The 18785-nt window shown below is 43.1% G+C and overlaps 1 protein-coding gene across 1 annotated transcript in view; it reads left to right on the top strand.

The window, feature by feature from the left end:
• Window positions 1–4483: 4483 nt before the first annotated feature.
• The window catches only part of LOC115471576 (myb/SANT-like DNA-binding domain-containing protein 3), a 53661-nt gene continuing 39359 nt past the window's right edge, over window positions 4484–18785 (top strand). The window contains exon 1 of the mRNA XM_030205251.1: window positions 4484–4559. The gene's annotated coding sequence lies outside the window, so the exon portion shown is untranslated. The remainder of the gene's footprint in view (window positions 4560–18785) is intronic.

The raw sequence follows: 18785 nt of genomic DNA, 5'->3' as shown, positions 1-18785 counted from the left end.
ATGCATGCCACAGTTGCGTGCTGATGTAGGAGAAGCTGGATGCATATATTGATTTATATTTAAGTCCTTTGCAACTGGGGTAGTGGAGGTTCAAGAATGTGCATGCTGATCTTTTTGTGTTCCTGGTTGGTAAGTCTATGAGGTCTGACATATATACTGGGGCCTCACCATGAATGATTTTATGAACCAAGGCACAGATTTTGAACGCAATTCATTTGTTCTTTCAGTGGGAGCAAGTGAAGTTTTTCTCTTAGGGGTTTGGCGCTTTCGTATTTTGCTTTTCCAAATATGAGTCTGACTGCAGTGTTTTGGGCAGTTTAGAGTTTCTTAATGATCTGTTCTTTGCATCCAGCGTAGATGGCATTACAGTAATCCAAGATGCTTAACACCATTGATTGTACCAGACTGCGGAAAATTTCCACCTTCCCCCTCCGATCCACCTCACCCCCCACCACATATACCACCAGGCAGTAATAACTTAGTACCACTGACTGGGAACAATGGAGGAAGAACCCCACCGTAACCAGAACACCACCCAATCCCCCCTCCCATGGCCGCCCCCCCACAAAAACCTACTCACCCCCCCATCTCCCCTGCTCCTCCAATCACACACCCCCTTGTTCCTAATCCCAACCCGTTATCTAACAACAACAATACATTACAGGAACATAGCCTATAAGAATCAGGGTAACACTAACAGAGCCTAAGCTTAAGAAAAAGAATACAGCCAGTCCAAACAAGTAAATCAGGTATCTTCCTGAGCGTTCTTATTGTGGCGGGAAACTCACTTCCATTTTTGAAGCTTGACCCTGGCAGTGGAAACCACGTCAGCTGGTAGAATATCCTTGGTCGTCAATCCAGCACCATGCAATATCTTCCAAACATCAGGTAGCAAACAAATTCGATGCAACTTGCCCTCCACAGTAAAACAAAGGGGAATGCCCAGCAATATGAGATTTTGTTCTTAACCAGCACTTCCAGCGCAGGCTTCTTCATAGCACGTCTCTGAGACAGAGTAAACCGAGACAAGTCCTGAAAGACCATAACTTTGGCTTCATTATATTCCACAAAAGGCACCTGCTGCGCCCATTGCAACACTTGCTCTTTAACCAGAAAGGAGGCAAAGCAAAGAATAATATCACGGGGATGGTTGTCCGCTGGTCTCCCGAGGGCCCTATGCACCCTTTCGATCGCCATGTCCTCCGACCCAAGCAATTTTCCACACACCACTCACACAATGGTAGCTACATCCTCTTTGTCTCCCGATTCAGGGAACCCACGGAGGCGGAGATTGTTCCGACGCCCACGATTTTCTAAATCGTCTATTTTATGTTGCAAATCCTCATAAGAAGCCAGGAGCTTTGTTAAGCGAGCATTGGCCCCATTCAGCTGTGATGATTTATATTGTGCCAAAACTGAAACCTCTTCTTTCCGGTGGATAATAAAAGGAGCTCATTGTGAACACTATCCACCCTAAAAGGTTGTTTTGTGGCTGTACATGAGGAATAGTGATATTGAATAAATAAGTGCATGTTTGTGTCCCTAGTCATGCATCCAAAGATGATATAATCCTTTCAAGAAAGCCAGTTAATTGTTTAACTTATTAGTGGAACATAACCACAGAGGCATGGAATGGTCGCATTTTCAATGTGGTAATACTAGGGCCCTGCTAACGAACAGGTTATTGTCAGTTAGTCTTCACTGGATCAAATTTACTTTCCTTGTGCCATCACTATCCAGTTGGATAGGCAGTGTCTTAAAAAGTGGAGGGTTTTTTTTTACATGTATATCCCACATTATCCCATGCAAACTCGGGTTCAATGTGGCTTACATTTGAAAATACAATGAGACAGAATAATAGAATTCAGCAACATCATGAGAGCAAGTAGATGGATATGTCTGAAACATTTAACAAAGTTGAGATTTGCATATATACTCAACTGGGCATTTAAAAGTCAGTTATTTAAACATTATCACATGCACACACATATTGCAAAAGTAAATAACTTCAACAGAGTACATCTAATTGTTTTTTCATTTCCTTTTTTCCATCTTCCAAAATTCCAGACAGCAAATCTACACATCAGTACAAAGCAGTCCAAGTCAGAAACAATACAGTTTATACTTTATTTGTTCAACCACCCTCAGGTTTCGTCTTTGGGTTGCATGTAAGGTCTAGAGTGGAGTGGAGGAGTGGCCTAGTGGTTAGGGTGGTGGACTTTGGTCCTGAGGAACTGAGTTCAATTCCCGGCACAGGCAGCTCCTTGTGACTCTGGGCAAGTCACTTAACCCTCCATTGCCCACCGCATTGAGCCTGCCATGAGTGGGAAAGCGCGGGGTACAAATGTAACAAAAAAAAAAAATAGATAAACAAATTAAACCCATCAAAGTTTTAAGCAAATGCCCCAAATATGTAATACTTAGCAATGATGGAATAGTCACATAGCAGGCAGCCAACAGATTTATTTTCCACTAAAAATAATTAACTTTGTATGAACTTAGTGGCTAAACGTATGCTGTTTGCATTTACATCCAAACAGACTTTAAGTAGAAATAAATATATATAACAGAATTGGCACATTTAGACTGATTCCGGACTTCTGCGTGAAGGTAGCTCATCTCTCATTATTCAATACCTCTCTTAAGTAGTAATAAAAATATCAAGTGCATATTTAAAATATACCACTGCATTCCACAAAAAAGGAGCATATTCCCACATACTATTTTTCTCTTCTGATCTACGCACAGGGAAAAAAGATTTTAAATGCTCCCAGGTTTCAACCTCAGTAAGGTTTAAAAAAAAACCAAAAACCTTTGTAGTTTAAAATAAAAACTGAATGTTGAGCACCTGATTCTTTTAACATGATAATCTGTTTTGGTGGCCTTTTACTACATAAAAACATCTCTGCATGAATACAATGCCTGCTAGGGTGTCCCTATAACCAGCCCCTCGAAATGACACACCGATTATGATTTAAAAGTAATTATTACTCTAACCAATGAAAGGTTATTGTGTTCTGACAGTTCCTGTGTACATCCATATGCTTCACAAGCCAGCATATTTCTGTAACCGAGATGAAATAAAAATACTACGAATAAGCATGCAGCAGCGGATAGTTTGTTTTGGTGTCACCAATAATAGTGACTGCATGGGGGGGGGGGGGGGGCAGCTTCAACTTTTGACATCATACCATCTCCTGTTTTCATTAAACCTCCTTGACGCCAAACAGTGAGATTTTTCAAATGGTGCTGCTAGGCCTAAATATGTTTCATGTTTTTTTTGCAAATGAAAAACCCCCCAATATATAATATTTGATTTCTTTTTGTGCCTCTGAAATTAAGACAATTCTCAAATGAATGTGCTACGGTAACTAAGCTCTCCAGGCTAAGAATGACCCTCTGTTCAGTGGCTAAAATTATGTACATCATAGAAGCCAATTTTTCAAAATGATGGGGGATGCTAAACCCTAGAAATTACTCCTCTCTGGATACAGTCAAGGAGTGTGCTTAATATTGGAAGTGCTTAAAGCACCAACAGGGCAGACTCATATGATGCACATAGATTTCACTGCTATACTTGTAGGTGCAGGGAAATTAAAGAGTTAGGTGGAGGCAAAATACTTCAACCACTTGTTTTTTTCTTCTGGTAGGCTTGCCTTTCATGAAAGCAGTGATCAGGTTCAGTACATTGGGGCTCCCCTGTGCAGCGTGCAAGAGAAAGGGCTCAAAGAGAATAGGACTAAGCCTTAAAATGCGTCCTAATAAAGAGATTTGGCCGTTCTGTTAGGCTGCCAAGTAAGTCCAAGCACCAGTGCCCGACAACATCTCTGCAGCTTCATGCTTGCAGCCAGGACCAAACCTGTGTACTTTCAAACAGTGGCCACGCCTTCACCTCCTCCTTTATCTCTCTCGCCCTAGCCCAACACGTCGACCACCTCTCCTTCTGCTAGGACTAGTGTTTTTAAAATGCAAAGGTTTTAGCGATATTAAATTGTACAATCCGCAGTGTAACTGTACAATCTATAGCTCCAAGCACGAGTTGGCCTTTGCCCTCAACACGGGGTCACTAAGTCATCCTAGGTGAGGCGTCACTGTTGAATCCAAGCTCCTCACCTCCATTCATGCATAAGTGTGTGTGTCTGTGCATGAACCGGAAACAGAAGGCACTTCCTCCCGGGGCTGGAGTGCTGGAATCCAGGCCGGGCTTTGTAAGCGGCTGAGCTTGCTCTAGGGAGGAGGAGGAGGAAGGCCCCCCCCTCGGCATGCACTTGATTGAAGAGCCGTGCATGTCAGGAGCTGCTGTGGGAGGAATGTGTTGAGTTGGCCTTTGTTTGGGCAGGAAGGGGGGGGGACCCAGCAGCGATCTTGTAAGAAAAGCAGCGAAAGGCAGTGGTGGGGGCGCCCCGTGCCGCTGCTGCTCCTCCTCCTCCTCCTCTTCCTCGCCGGTGCCCGGGAGCCTGGGCGCGCGCGCTCTTGCCTTTGTCCGAGCTCCTGTCTTCCGCTGCTGTGTAGCAGCCGGGAGCCTGCCCGAGTCCCCCGGCCCCATGCACCAGAGCCCGGTAGGATCCGTTCAGATTTGTGCTGTGCTCGGGATCCAAGTGGACACTTTGAACTAGTGCTAATCTCCCCCTTCCCTCCCCCCCTCTTAACTGTTTTTAAGTTCGGTGTAGAGTGATTTTAATTGTCTATTATCAGTTGTGCATGCTACAGGGTATATAGCAGGCATGAGGCAAAGGCTGGAGGACCATCACTGAGATGTGGACGGATTTTACGAGTTCAGGTTTTGTTTGATTGGTTTTAATTGTGCAATCAACAGTGTATACTCTGCAACCTATAACTGTTACTAGGTAAGGGCTAAGGAAAACGTGCTGCGATGCAAGGACTACTTTTGCAAAGCATCTCTGGCCGAGGGACCTCCAGAGACACCTCAAGAATGCGAGCATGCTCCACAAAGAGCTAGTTGTGAACGTGCCAGATTCTAGAACTGAATTAGTTCTGTAATTTAACATTTTAGCGCTAGTATTAAATTTGTTGGGAAATATTGGGCTAGCAACAAGTTTCAAAGAGCTAGATGCCATGGCTAGCGCATCACCACTTAGAAGGTTTTAATACCTCTGCAGTATTTTATGTGTGTTTTTTGCACTGAATTTCATATTTACTAATTTTTTATGGTCATTACATTAATTCACAGTAATTTGTATTGCTTTATTTTCACCCTTTATCTTTTAACTATCACCCACCCCAAATGATGTGCTGTAATGGTTCAAAGGAACTCTTGCTGGCCCCAGTGCTTTGTTGTCCAAGTTGCACCCTCACTGCAGCCTTTGGCAGAGGTTGCTAGTTTGCCCCAAATATCTTTCTCCCTGGGCCTGAGCACACCCCCTTTCCCCTTGATTGGCAATAGATTTGAATTCAGTTCTGTAATGCTAACCCTGTAAATGTTTTATATAAATTCAGTCCTCTTCATTTGCAGGATACAAGAACAGTGTGTGGGTAAGGGTTCTGCTGAATAAGGAATTTTCCTATAAGAAAAAACGTGATTAAATGTGTGTAGTGTGTGAAAAGCACCCTAGTTTGGGGATACTCAGGTACTATCAAACCCAGTCATGTAGCATTAATAGTTTGTGAGTACAGGAATGAATGCAACTTTATTCATTTTCAGTAGGTGGCTGTATTTCAAGATTGCCATCTAGGATACTTGAGTCACAAGTTCACTAATTATGTCCATGAATATAAACATACTAGTACTTAGAAACTTAGGTGCATTTTTAAAGCAAGGCTTAGATTTCATTTGTGTAACTTAACACAGTGATAACAGAAAAATTGTGTGTGTTTCTACTATGAAAAATTACTAAGGAGGGGAGTGCATGAAGATCAGGGCTCAAGGAATTTTCTGTTTTGTTTTTGGGTGCATCTTAGAGGGGAGGATTGTTTTGAATAAAGCGGTAACTGCACATTATGTACAGCTTCTTTTCAGCATTCTGTTGGGTTGGAAAGAATACAAATTGGTGTTGCAAGTTAATCACAGTTAACGCTGCAATTAATGCATTATGGGACCCTTTTACTACCCAGCGGTAGGGCTATTGCCAGGTTTGCACACAGGAAATTGGCCCTACTGTCGGGATTGCTCAGGAGCCTGGCAGTAGTTCAACGCTAGGAATGAGTTTCTTTTATTTTCTAGCATCAGGGGCGTGCCTGGCGATAATCAGGCAGTACCGGAGCCCTCGCTGCCTCCTATAGGCTCCCCCAGCAAATGGCTACATGCCAATCTGTTTTGTTGGTGCACAGCCATTTACTGACCTTTTACCCACAGTAGTAAAAGTTGGCCTTGGTGCACGGCAGTCCTACACACTGAAGCCACCACAGGCCACCTTTTACCATCATTTGGTAATAGGACCTTTAAGTTATTAATCATGGTTAAAATAATCAGTCATGTTGCAGTGTCTCCTCCAAACACCTCTTTTGCTCTTTTCCACTCCCAACCCCTGTCCTCAACATAATCTGGCATGTTTTCTCCCCACCCGCGATTCAACATTACCCCCTCCCTCCGCACTGGTTTACCTTAAAGGTGGTCTTCTGTTGGTCCCTGGCAATGACCTCATTGTACATACGCTGCCTGCAGCTTGGACCGAAGCTTTCCCTTTGACCTGTCCTGGGGATCAACAGAAGATCACCTTTAAGTTAGACTGGTGGGGAAGGGGGATAGATGGTGGAGGGAGGGAAGCGAGCTACAGACCTGCAAGCAGGACTGGAGAGGCCACTAGTGGAAGCTATGGCTGAAGTGGTGAGCTCCAGTAGCCATGAAAAGAGCTTGGTGCTGCTCATCACCAAGTTTGTGTTGCTACTGAAGGAGGTGGAGGGGAGGAAGGGATGATGAGAGAGAATGGACCCCTAGGGAAGAGAAGAGGGAGGAAAGGGACAGATGGTGATTTGAGGGTGAGAGGGAGGGATTATCAGTCCTTTAAGGAAGTGAAGGGGGTTAGGATTAGATAGATCACCTTTCTGTGGTTACAATACAAATGGTTTACATATGATATACAGGCACTTATTTTGTACCAGGGGCAATGGAGGGTTAAGTAAACTTACCTAGAGTCACAAGGAGCTGCAGTGGGAAATAAATAAAATATGTTTAATTGTGTGATTAACCCCGATTAAAAAATTGAGAGCGCTTTTCCAAAACTCAGTCTATTTTTTGTAAGTTTTGAGCTATGCGATTAATTTTATTTAAAATGACTTTTGACGCAGGAATAAGATTCAGTAAATGAATCTTGCCTTGATGAATGAAATTAATCGCATAGCTCAAAACTTACAAAAAAATGGACTGAGTGAGTTTTTGAAAAGTGCTCTTCAATTTTAATTGAAACGCAGCCCTGAAAAGAATAAATGATTAATAATTTGAAAGCATGATTCCAACGCGCTTTTCCATAAATCTTTGAGTTAAAAAAACAAAAGCTTGCTCACATTTAGCAAGGCAGTGGAGTTGCCGTTGGTAAATATCAGGGCTGTACATTGCGTTAATAAATGCAATCAACACGTAAAATGTTTATCGCATGTTACAATTTTTAATGCAAGTTAACGCCTCTCTCTCCCTCACCTGTAAACATCCAGCGTTGCTCTGGCTGCACTTCTTTCTTCTCTCCTCTGCAGCAGCTTCTCCATGCTTCTCATGGCCACTGCACTCAATTCACACTGCGTGTCACCCGACTCCAAGCCTCTCTCTGAAACAGGAACTTCCTGTTACAGAGAGGCTTTGGCACCGGCGACACAGCAGTATGCTTTCACTACAGCGGCTATGAGGAGCAGGGAGATGGAGTTGCAGAGGAGTGGGGGCTGCTGGAGAGTTCGCACTGCCAGCAGAGAAAAAGGGAGAAAGATACGGACTGCACTGGGAGGGAGTGGGCGGAGGCAGCAGAAAGAGAAGAGCCAGAGATGCGGGGAGGAAGGGGCAACGGCGGGAGAAAGAGATGAAGAGCGAGCGATATGGGGGAGGGGTGGCAGCGGCAGCAGGAAGAGGTGACAGCGGGAGAAAGGAGAAGAGCCAGAGATGCAGAGGAGGAGGGGGCAATAGCGGGAGAAAGAGAAGAGCCAGGGATGCGGGGGAGGAGTGGCAGCGGCAGCAGAAAGAGGTTCGAGGAAGAGGTGACAGCGGGAGAAAGGAGAAGAGCCAGAGATGCAGAGGAGGAGGGTCCACAGCAGGAGAAAGAGAAGAGCCAGAGATGCAGGCTAATGGGGTGCTAGAGAGATGTGCCAGAGAAGAAAGAAGAGGTGCCAGGAGAAAAAAAAAAGGAAGAGAGAGAAAGATGCTAGAAATAGGGATGGAAGAATCAAAGAAGGGAGATGATGCCCATAGAAGAGAGGAGAGAAAAAAAAAAAGCAAAAAAAAAAATGGTAATCATGGATGGAGGGAAGGGAGGACATAGTGCCAGGTGAGAGAAGGCAAGGGAGGAGAGGGAGATAGGAGGAGATGGAATCAAAGTTCTTGGATGAATGTTTAGGATCAAGTGATCAACCCCACGATTAAAAGTTTTAATCGATGGACAGCCCTAGTAAATATGTGCTCCAACTTAAGCTTCAAAATAAAAACTTATAACATTATAATACATTTGCCATATATCATTTTATTCTCTCTCTCTCTCTCTCTCTCTATCTATCTATCTACATACATACACACATTTTGTTCTGAGTTTAAAGCCTAATATCAGACAGTAGAAAAATAGAGGAGTCATAGGTTTGGTGTACCAACTCCACAGCCCTCCATTCTAGATAGTTTTACGTTTTTTTCTTTTTTTTTTCTCTGCACTGTGTGATTTTCTTTTAATGGCCAATGGAATCCAATCACCTCAAGAATTTCCAACCCAATGAAATGTTGGAAAGAAATTAGACATTTTTTTCCAATCCCTTATGTCTGTCTGCCTAAGTGCAAAATAACTGAGAATTTATTGAAATGAGACCCGATTTGGCATGGAGGAAAATAGCAGTGAAAAGACACATCAGGTTTAAAAATGGACCAGACTGGAATGGAAGTTTTGGAGAAATTAAGCCATCCTAAAAAATGACCCAGTGCATTTTTATGAGAGAAGTAATTCCAGCAGTTGCAGCATACTGACTCTGAGAGGTTAAGAAATTGCACCATTTCCAGCTGCTCATTCCTCCCCTCTCATCTCCTGGTCACTGACACACAGATAGCCATCACAAATATATACAAAAATGTGCACTCATAAACAGGGGCATAGCCAGACCTCACGGTGGGATGGGGCCAGAGTCCGAGGTTGGGGGCACATTTTGAGTGCTGCCCTACCGCCCCCCACCACCTAGCCTTGCCTCCTCGTCCCCTCTCACTGCTTCGCCTCGCTTCCCTTACAAACAAATACCATTGCTGAGCAGGGAGCAGGCAGCGAATGCGGCCGGCGCTGAAGAAGGCTTCGGCTGGCAGGGGTTGGAGACTCCCGCTAGCCAAACCAGGGGCCCAGACAAAATTTGCGGGGGACCAGGCCCCCCGTGGCCCCCCGTAAATACGCCCCTGCTTATAAACACAGCCACACACACGTACATATATAGGGGTTGGAAATAATTCAGTGAGGGATGCTTCACATGCTTTTCCTACCAGGTGAAAAGAAATGACTTTTCCTCACTTAGGGGCCATTTTACAAAGTCGCATAAGGGTCTATGCGCGTGCAGCACATGTCAAAGCAGCATTACTGCCCGGCTAGCGCTTGCGCCTGGCGGTGATTCAGAGTTTGGCGCACGCCGAAAACCTGTTAGAAAATAATTTTCTACTGCGGGGGCGTTCCCAGTGGTAATCAGCAGTTGGCATGTGCTGGGCGGTTACCACTCAGGTAATGCGTGAGCCCTTACCGGTAAGTCAGTGGGTCCTTACCGCTAAGTCAGTGGGTGTTGTTAAGGGCTCAGGCCGTAAATAGATGCACACTGGTTTTCATTTTGCTGCACTTCCATTTCCCGGCCCAAAAAGAAAACCCCTTTTTTCCAGATGCGGTGGAGAAATGGCCCAGTGTGCGTCCAATACACAGGCCCACACTAGCACGGACCACTTTTTGGTGCGCCTTTGTAAAAGGGCCCCTTAGAGAGAGTGCATCCTCTGCCTTTAAACAGCTTTTTGGTTTATTTAGGACTTTAGTGCCAATTACCTTATCAGATGTTGATGAAGAATGTTTTCCCTTTTCTTGTTTGGCTATCTATTTTCAGGATAAATTATTAGGAATTTAGTTCCATCTGATTTACAATCTGTAGTTGATCGCAGAGCCGTAGCCAGACCTCGAGGTGGGGGGGGGCACATTTTGGTCTCCACTGCCTTGCTGCCCCCCCCTCTACCGCCGCCTGACAGAGGAAGAGAGAGCGAGAGAGCAAGGCAGGCAATGCGGTGGTGCTGCTGCAGACCAGCACTGGACGAAGTCTTCAACTGGTGGGGGTTGGGGATCCCCACCAACCAACCAGAGTAAATTTTTTTTGGGGGGAAGGCCTCTGTGGTCCCACCTAGCTACGCCACTGGTTGATCATTCCATCTAGGCTTTGGAAACTTCTCTAGCTATTCCTGCTGACCGGCACTGGAATGCCTTTTTTTGGGTTAGTGCTATGGAAGCTAAGGGTTTATTATCCAACCTCTGTTTCTTCTTGTCTATAAGAGAGTTGCCCTTCATATCTTATCTTATGAAATCGCCACCATCCATAATTATTAATTGACTTACATCTTTTGTTAACTCTTTATTACAACAGGGCCTCTATCCAATTGAATTCGGCGGAATTATTCTTACTCCTGTTCTTAAGAAGTCTAATTTTGGTCCCTGTGCTTCCAGCTAATTTTAGATCGGTGGCCAGCATTCCATTATTGGCTAAACATTTAGAGTCTATTGCAGCTTCTCAATTAACTTCTTATTTGGATAGACATAGCTGTTTAAGTCCATTACAATTTAGATTTCGATCTTTCCATAGTACAAAGTTGGTCTTGCTTGCTCTCTCGTTTCAGATGCCAGATCTTTTTTAGCTTAGAGGTATTCTACTTATTTTACTTCAGTTTGATAGTTGATTATGATATTCTTCTTTTTAAGCTTAATTCCATTGCCATTACTGATAATGTTTTACATTGATTTAAAGAATTTTTAATAGATCTTACAGGGTCAAAATGAAAGATATTATCTCAGAATCTTGGCATCAACCATGTGGAGTCCCAGAGGGTTCCCCATTGTCACCCATTCTGTTTAATGTTTATATGACCCAGATGGATTTTGATTTTTCTTGTCTAGGTGTAAAATGCTACTCTGACAATATGTTTTTGCTAATTCCAGTTGAGAATGGATGGAGTGACATTTCATCAATGGTTATGTCTTGTATCGCTAAACTTAATCATTCCAGTCTTATCCGTGGATTTAAATTGAACACCAATAAGACTAAACTACTCTGGTTGGATAGAAATATTGATTCTGTTCCTGATTCTATAACAATTTCTGATAGCCTTTCTTTAAAGGTCTTTCTGTCAAAGATCTTTGGTGTCATTTTGGGCACCACTCTTTCTTTTGAACCTCAAGTAAATCACATTACACAAGTTGTATTTTTCAAACTTTGTCAGCTACGTTGAATTCATCATTTCTTTCATGCTTATCATTTTGCTACCTTGGTGCAGGCTACTGTATTATCTAATTTTGACTATTATAATATTTTATATCTATCCATTATTTATTTATTGCATTTGTATCCCACATTTTCCCACCTATTTGCAGGCTCAATGTGGCTTACATAATAACTGTTGTGACGATCGCCATTTCCAGTATAGCAGATACAGAGTGACAATGTTGAGGTTCGTGTAGGATAAACACATCAAGGAATAAGGAGGAAGGGTTGAGTTGTGATCAATTTGAGTCTTAGTTTCAGTGAGTTTTGAGATCGAGTCATTTAAGTTGGGTTATCAGGGTATGCCTTTTTGAATAAGTAAGTTTTTAGTGATTTCTGAAAGTTTGATAGTCGTGAGTTGTTTTCAAGGTGTATGGTAGTGCGTTCCATAGTTGCGTGCTTGTAAAGGAGAAGCTGGATGCATAGGTTGATTTCTAGTTAATTCTTTTGCAGCTTGGGTAGTGTAGGTTTAGGTATGTGCTTGTTGATCTTGTGGTGTTTCTGGCTGGAAGGTCAATGAGGTCTATCATGTATCCTGGGGTCTCACCATAGATGATTTTATGCACTAGAGTACAGATTTTGAAGGTAATCCATTCTTTGATCGGGAGCCAATGTAGTTTTTCATGTAGGGGTTATATTAAACTTCATTCAAAATCACAGATCTTACAAAGTATAGCAGCAAAATTGATATTGAGACTTAAAAGATTGGATAGTGCTTCTTGAGCTCTTACTTCCGTCCATTGGCTCCCATTCCAAGTTCGTGTTATATTTAAATTGTCCTGTATAATATTAAAAATGTTTGATGGTTTGGTTCCTGTTTATATTCTAGATTTTTTTTTTTCATTTCCTACAGTTAACAGTTTTGTTGGAACTAGGGATCCATTTCGCTTGTTTCTGCCTTCTTTCTTAGCAGTCGGATACAAGCGTTACCTTGAGGCTTCTTTCATTTATCAAGCTCCTCATTTTTGGTAACTCTTCCATTAGAACTACGCTCTTTGGGTTCTTATTATTCTTTTTGGAAAAATCTGAAAACTTTATTGTTTAAGACATATTTGGGTTAATTTTGTTATATCATTTTAAAAATTGTTACCTGCTTTGAACCACGTTCTATGGGAGTTAGCGGGATACAAGAGCTATATTACATTACAGGCTCTACCTCCATTCTGCTGTACTGCCCTGTCCCTGTTTGGCTGCTCTTAGTGATTCCAAAGTGTATTTCATTTTTGTTGTAGATTCTACCATGAAATTGGTGACTGAACTGGATAGCATCCTTAATAGTTGATATGTGTGTTGGCACCTAGTAACTGAGCTGTGCACTTTACTCTTGAACAAGAAAACCTAAAAATTCCACAAAAAGGGCCCTGTTTACTAAGCTGTGCTATAGGCACGCTAGTGTTTTTTGCACACGCTAATGCTAGATACATCCATAGGAATGTGGGTGTCTCTAGCATTAGCATGTGCTAATTTTTAGTGCATGCTAAAAATGCTATCTCACCTTAGTAAAAAGGGTGCTTAATATTTTAGAATTTTGCAGGCTTTATTTGCCCTCTTTTTGAGTAATAAATGATGAAGTTGCAATATAGAAATCTTTATTATCAAAGATGCAGAACATTTTAAAGTTTTGTGCAGAATTTCCCCATCATAAATCCTTACCTTGTTTCACTGCCTCCATCACACCATCTCTTTCCTTCCCTTGGCTTGATCAACCCCCCCCCCCCCCCCCCAAAAAAAAAAAAAAAAAAAAAACAACCACACACACACAGCATGCATGCACACACAGGTTTTCTCTATCACTTATCCCCCTCCAGACTCAACAGCCCATTTCCCTGTTCTGTCTCTGCCAATCCTCTCCGTGGAAGACCATCAGATTTTATTCTCCTGTTCTTGCTGTCCCCCCACCCACTCCATTCCCTCTCCCAGTTACCAGCTTATTTTTCAGACTGTTCTCAAGATTCAGTAGGTGAACAGCTGCATCTCATTTTTAAGTGGCCACAGAAGACTGAATCATCCTGCTCCACCTTAAAGCCAAGAGGAAGCATGCCCACTATTAGGCTTTAGTGGAGCACACTGCTTCTTTCTCCTGCTAGCTCTTTAACACCAAAATTATCTCTCACTGATAATGGAACCCTGGGAACAGAAAAACGGGGGAAATAGAGACAGGCTGTGCAACCACATGTGTTCTCTGAGTTTATCTCACAGGTACAATAGTCTCCTTGTTTTGCAGCTCGTTCACCTGACGTTGCTACTCTTTTTTTGCCTTTTGAATTTGTGAAATGCTGCTGCATCTCTGCAGCACTGATGTTGCTTTATAGTTCATGTGCTGAATTCTGCTCAGCAATTGCAAAATTTCCTCAGGAGTGTAGTTTGCAGCAGGTTGCTATGTGTACAGCTGTTTAGTGGTGGAGAAGCACAACGGTGGCATCTTGTGGCAAAATTGCAAAACTCATCCTTTGAAATTTGTTGCCAGTGACATCTAGTGGTTAGATATATTATCACACTTGGTTTTATTCTTTTCAAATCAATGGAATGTGTGGGTAGTGCTCCATTCAAACAGCCCTGGCCCCCTCTCCTCTAAGTTAGAGAGACACTGAGGCAACATATAAACATGCACACATGAAGGAGCTGGAAAAAATTCCATGTTCTGTAGAGAGCTGACCTGAGGACTGCATTTGTTTTGTGTGTGTGTTTGGGGGGGTGGGGGAGGTGGTCTTTGCAAAATGTAACACTTGACAACAATGTTAATGCATACTAAGTTTTACTAAAAGATCCCTTAGGTCATATATATAGGATCCCTTCTTATGAGAGATGGTCATATGTATTTCAGAAGCAATCCTATAAAGAAAAAAGTTACTTTTTTCTTTATAGGATTGCTTCTATAAAAATGTTTGGTGTATTTTTGTCATAAATGCACAGTGCTATAATATCGTACTGAAATTTATATTGATCCCATAGCATTTCAAGTGACTTGGCTTTTTAGTCTCTATGTAGTAATATTTTTTGCACTCTTGTATCTGCCTGTTTTGCTTCTTTCATTAACAGTGTGTTCCCTCTCAGCCTTAGTTTAGTTTAACAGATTATATTGGCTGGTTAGAGAAAGGTGTAACCACTTGATGAAGGGAGGTGTTGATGCCCCTGTACAAGTAATTGGTGAGGCCCACCTGGAGTATTTTCAGTTTTGGAGGCTGTATCTTGCTAAGGATGTAAAAAGACTTGAAGTGGTGCAAAGAAAAGCTACAAAAATAGTATGGGATTTATGTTACAAGACGTACAAGGAGAGACTTACTGACCTGAACATGTATACCCTGGAGGAAAGGAGAAACAGGGGTGATATTATATAGACGTTCAAATATGTGAAAGGTATTAATTCACAAACAAACCTTTTCTGGAGACGGGAAGGCGGTAGAACTAGAGGACATGACTTGAGCTGAAGGGGGGCAGACTCAGGGAAAATGTCAGGAAGTACCTTTTCATACAGAGGGTGGTGGATACTTGGAATGCCTTCTCATGGGAGGTGGTGGAGATGAAAACGGTAACAGAATTCAAAAATGTGTGGGATAAACACACAGGAATCCTGTTCAGAAGGAATGGCCTAGTGGTTAGGGTGGTGGACTTTGGTCCTGGGGAACTGAGGAACTGAGTTCGATTCCCGGCACAGGCAGCTCCTTGTGACTCTGGGCAAGTCACTTAACCCTCCATTGCCTGCCACATTGAGCCTGCCATGAGTGAGAAAGCGTGGGGTACAAATGTAAAAAAAAAAAAAGTTTAGCAGAGATTGGGTGGCAACACCGGTAATTGGTAAGCAAAGCTAGTGCTGGGCAGACTTCTACAGTCTGTGCCCTGAAAATGGCAAGGACAAATCAAGGTCAGGTATACATATAAAGTAGCTCATACAATGAGTTTATCTTGATGGGTAGACTGGATGAACCGTACAGGTTTTTATCTGCCATCATCTACTATGTTACTATGAGGGGCATTTTTGAAAGAAACGTCCGTTGGGATTTGGACGTCTTTGTAAAATGTCCAAATCCGGAGGCGGGGATAAGCGTATTTTCGAAAAAAGATGGACGTCCATCTTTCGATTTGAAAATACCAAGGACGTCCCTAGACTTGGACATCTTTGACTTTTGGCGATTTTTAGAACCAAAAACATCCATGTCTAAAACGACCAAGCCATTTGGACTTGGGAGGGGCCAGCATTTGTAGTGCATTGGGCCCCCTGACATGCCAGGACACCAACCGGGCACCCTTGGGGGCACTGCAGTGGACTTCATAAACTGCTCCCAGGTACACAGCTCCCTTACCTTGTGTGCTGAACCCCCCAAACCCTCCCCAAACCCACTACTCCCAACTGTACACCACTACCATAGCCCTTACGGGTGAAAGGGAGCACCTATATGTGGGTACAGTGGGTTTGCGGTGGGTTTTGGAGGGCTTGCTGTTTCTTCCACAAATGTAACAGGTGGGGGGGGGGGGAAGGGCCTGGGTCTGCCTGTCTGAAATGCACTGCACGCACTAAAACTGCTCCAGGGACTTGCATGTGCTATCGTGGACCTGAGTATGACATCTGAGGCTGGCACGTAATATTTTTAAAGATGTTTTTTGAGGGTGGGAGGGGGTTAGTGACTACTGGGGGAGTAACGGGAGGTCATCCCCGATTCCCTCCAGTGGTCATCTGGTCATTTCGGGCACCTTTTGTGCCTTATTCGTAATAAAAACACGTCTGGGTAAAAATGTCCAAGTGTTAGACATGGACATTTCTGCCTTTTTCCATTATAGCTCAAAGACGTGCAAGTCTTAGGCACGCCCAAGTCCCGCCTTCACCATGTCTCTGATACACCCCCCTGAGATTTAAACGGACTTCAGTTGGGGACATCCAAAATCGGGTTTCCATTATACTGATTTGGATATTTCTGAGAGATGGACGTCCAAGTTTCGATTTATGTCGAAAGATGGATGTCCATCTCTTTCGAAAATGTGCCTATATGTAATGTCCCTGAATATTTAAGGGTTTATATTCTCATTAAATAATGAACAGCGTATTCTAGATTTCAGAGTTCCTGAACATCTTCCAGCAAATGTTCCTGCGTTTTGTATGTATATAGCAAGATTTGTTGCACAATAAATTTCATACTTATAATTCTTTTAAAAATTTGCATTAATTTGGGACTGGAAGTAGGTATTGCTTTTATGAGTTGTTGTGGCTTTGGGATAATAGATATTAAACTGCATGAATATAGCTAAATAGAATTAGGATTAACAGCTGTGATTTTGCACTGATGATATGGATACTCATTAGGATACTCACCAAAGATAAAACAGGTTAAGACAAGAGTCAACAAAATAGTTTGGTAGGGTTGTTCCAAGCCTGTTCAAGGGCAGGGGTGACTTCTTCAGGAAGAGAGCATGGGAATGGTGAGACATCGTTATGATGAAAAGTTGATACCATTCAGTACCTTTTGGTGATTTCTGAGGATGGTTTGTGTGATGTGCATGTCTGTACATTTCTGATAGGCAAATGAAGAATTGCTAATGAGCTGTAATCTCTGCATGCAGATCCCATCTGAAGTTGCTGTTTTATAGCAGAAGAAAACTAAATATGTGTCTGACTGTAACATGACTAGCTGCCAGTTGCCACTTGGGTGTTAATGAGGTGATAACTTTATTTACTGGTGCAGACTGGGTTGGGGACTGAATTGTATTGAAGCTTAGGAATTAAAAGAAGAAGCAAAACAAGAATATGACAGTGCATTTGCACTAAGTTCATGTGAGCTGACTGTTTGAATCCTTGGAACGGTAAACAAAATTACAGTACTAAAGGAAGTTAATGTATATATTCTCAGGTTCATTTAAAAAGCATCCAAAGAAGGAACTTGTCTGGTCTGAATCTCATTGATGTCGTTGTTAGATAATATTTACAGAGCCAGACAAACATAAGAATTAAAAATTCTTGCCAAGAATCCCGTTCAGGACCCTGACTTGCGGGTTACATATGAGTGTTGTATTTGTGATTCTGTGGTGCAGGATAACTTTTTTTTGTAATGATTGACCGAAGACTTTGTACAGATACATTGAGCACAGTTTTACCAGGCTTTTTCTTCTGCAGTAGAGCTGTTGTTGTGACAGGGACATTTAGAGGCATATTTTCAAAGCACTTAGACTTACACAGTTATGTAGGTCACTATCCTGCTTATAATCGAACGAGAAAAATGCCCAAGTTCCGACCTAAATCGGGAGATGGACGTTTATCTCACAAAAACGAATAACGCGGTATAATCGAAAGCCAAACTTGGACGTTTTCAACTGCACTCCATCGCAGAAGCGTACAAAGTTGACGGGGGCGTGTCGGAGGTGTGGTGAAGGCGGGACTGGGGCATGGTTATCACCCAAACAGAGATGGGCGCCTTTCGCCGATAATGGAAAAAAAGTACGCGTATGTAGCTAGAATTTAGGGCACTTTTCCTGGACCCTGTTTTTTCACGAATAAGGCCCCCAAAAGTGCCCTAAATGACCAGATTACCACCAGAGGGAATCGGGGGTGACCTCCCCTGACTCCCCAGTGGTCACTAACCCCCTCCCACCACAAAAAATGATGTTTCACAACTTTTTATTTTCACCCTCAAATGTCATACCCACCTCCCTGGCAGCAGTATGCAGGTCCCTGGAGCAGTTGTTAGGGGGTGCAGTGGACTTCAGGCAGGTGGACCCAGGCCCATCCCCCCCCCCCCCACCTGTTACAATTGTGCTGCTTAATGCTTAGTCGTCCCTCCCCCCCAAACCCACTGTACCCACATGTAGGTGCCCCCCTTCACCCCTTAGGGCTATAGTAATGACTTGTGGGCAGTGGGTTTTGAGGGGGATTTGGGGGGCTCAACACACAAGGGAAGGGTGCTATGCACCTGGGAGCACTTTTACCTTTTTTTTTGTTTTTGTAAAAGTGCCCCCTAGGGTGCCCGGTTGGTGTCCTGGCATGTGAGGGGGACCAGTGCACTACGAATCCTGGCCCCTCCCATGAACAAATGCCTTGGATTTATTCGTTTTTGAGCTGGGCGCTTTCATTTTCCATTATCGCTGAAAAACAAAAACGCCCAGCTCACAAATTGTCGAATAAAACATGGACGTCTATTTTTTTCGAAAATACGGTTTGGTCCGCCCTTTCACGGACT

This window comes from Microcaecilia unicolor, chromosome 1, assembly GCF_901765095.1.
Source record: "Microcaecilia unicolor chromosome 1, aMicUni1.1, whole genome shotgun sequence".
Classification (NCBI taxonomy): Eukaryota; Metazoa; Chordata; class Amphibia; order Gymnophiona; family Siphonopidae; genus Microcaecilia; species Microcaecilia unicolor.
The sequence above is the reverse complement of the archived record's forward strand: the minus strand, read 5'-3'. Positions and strand labels throughout refer to the sequence as shown.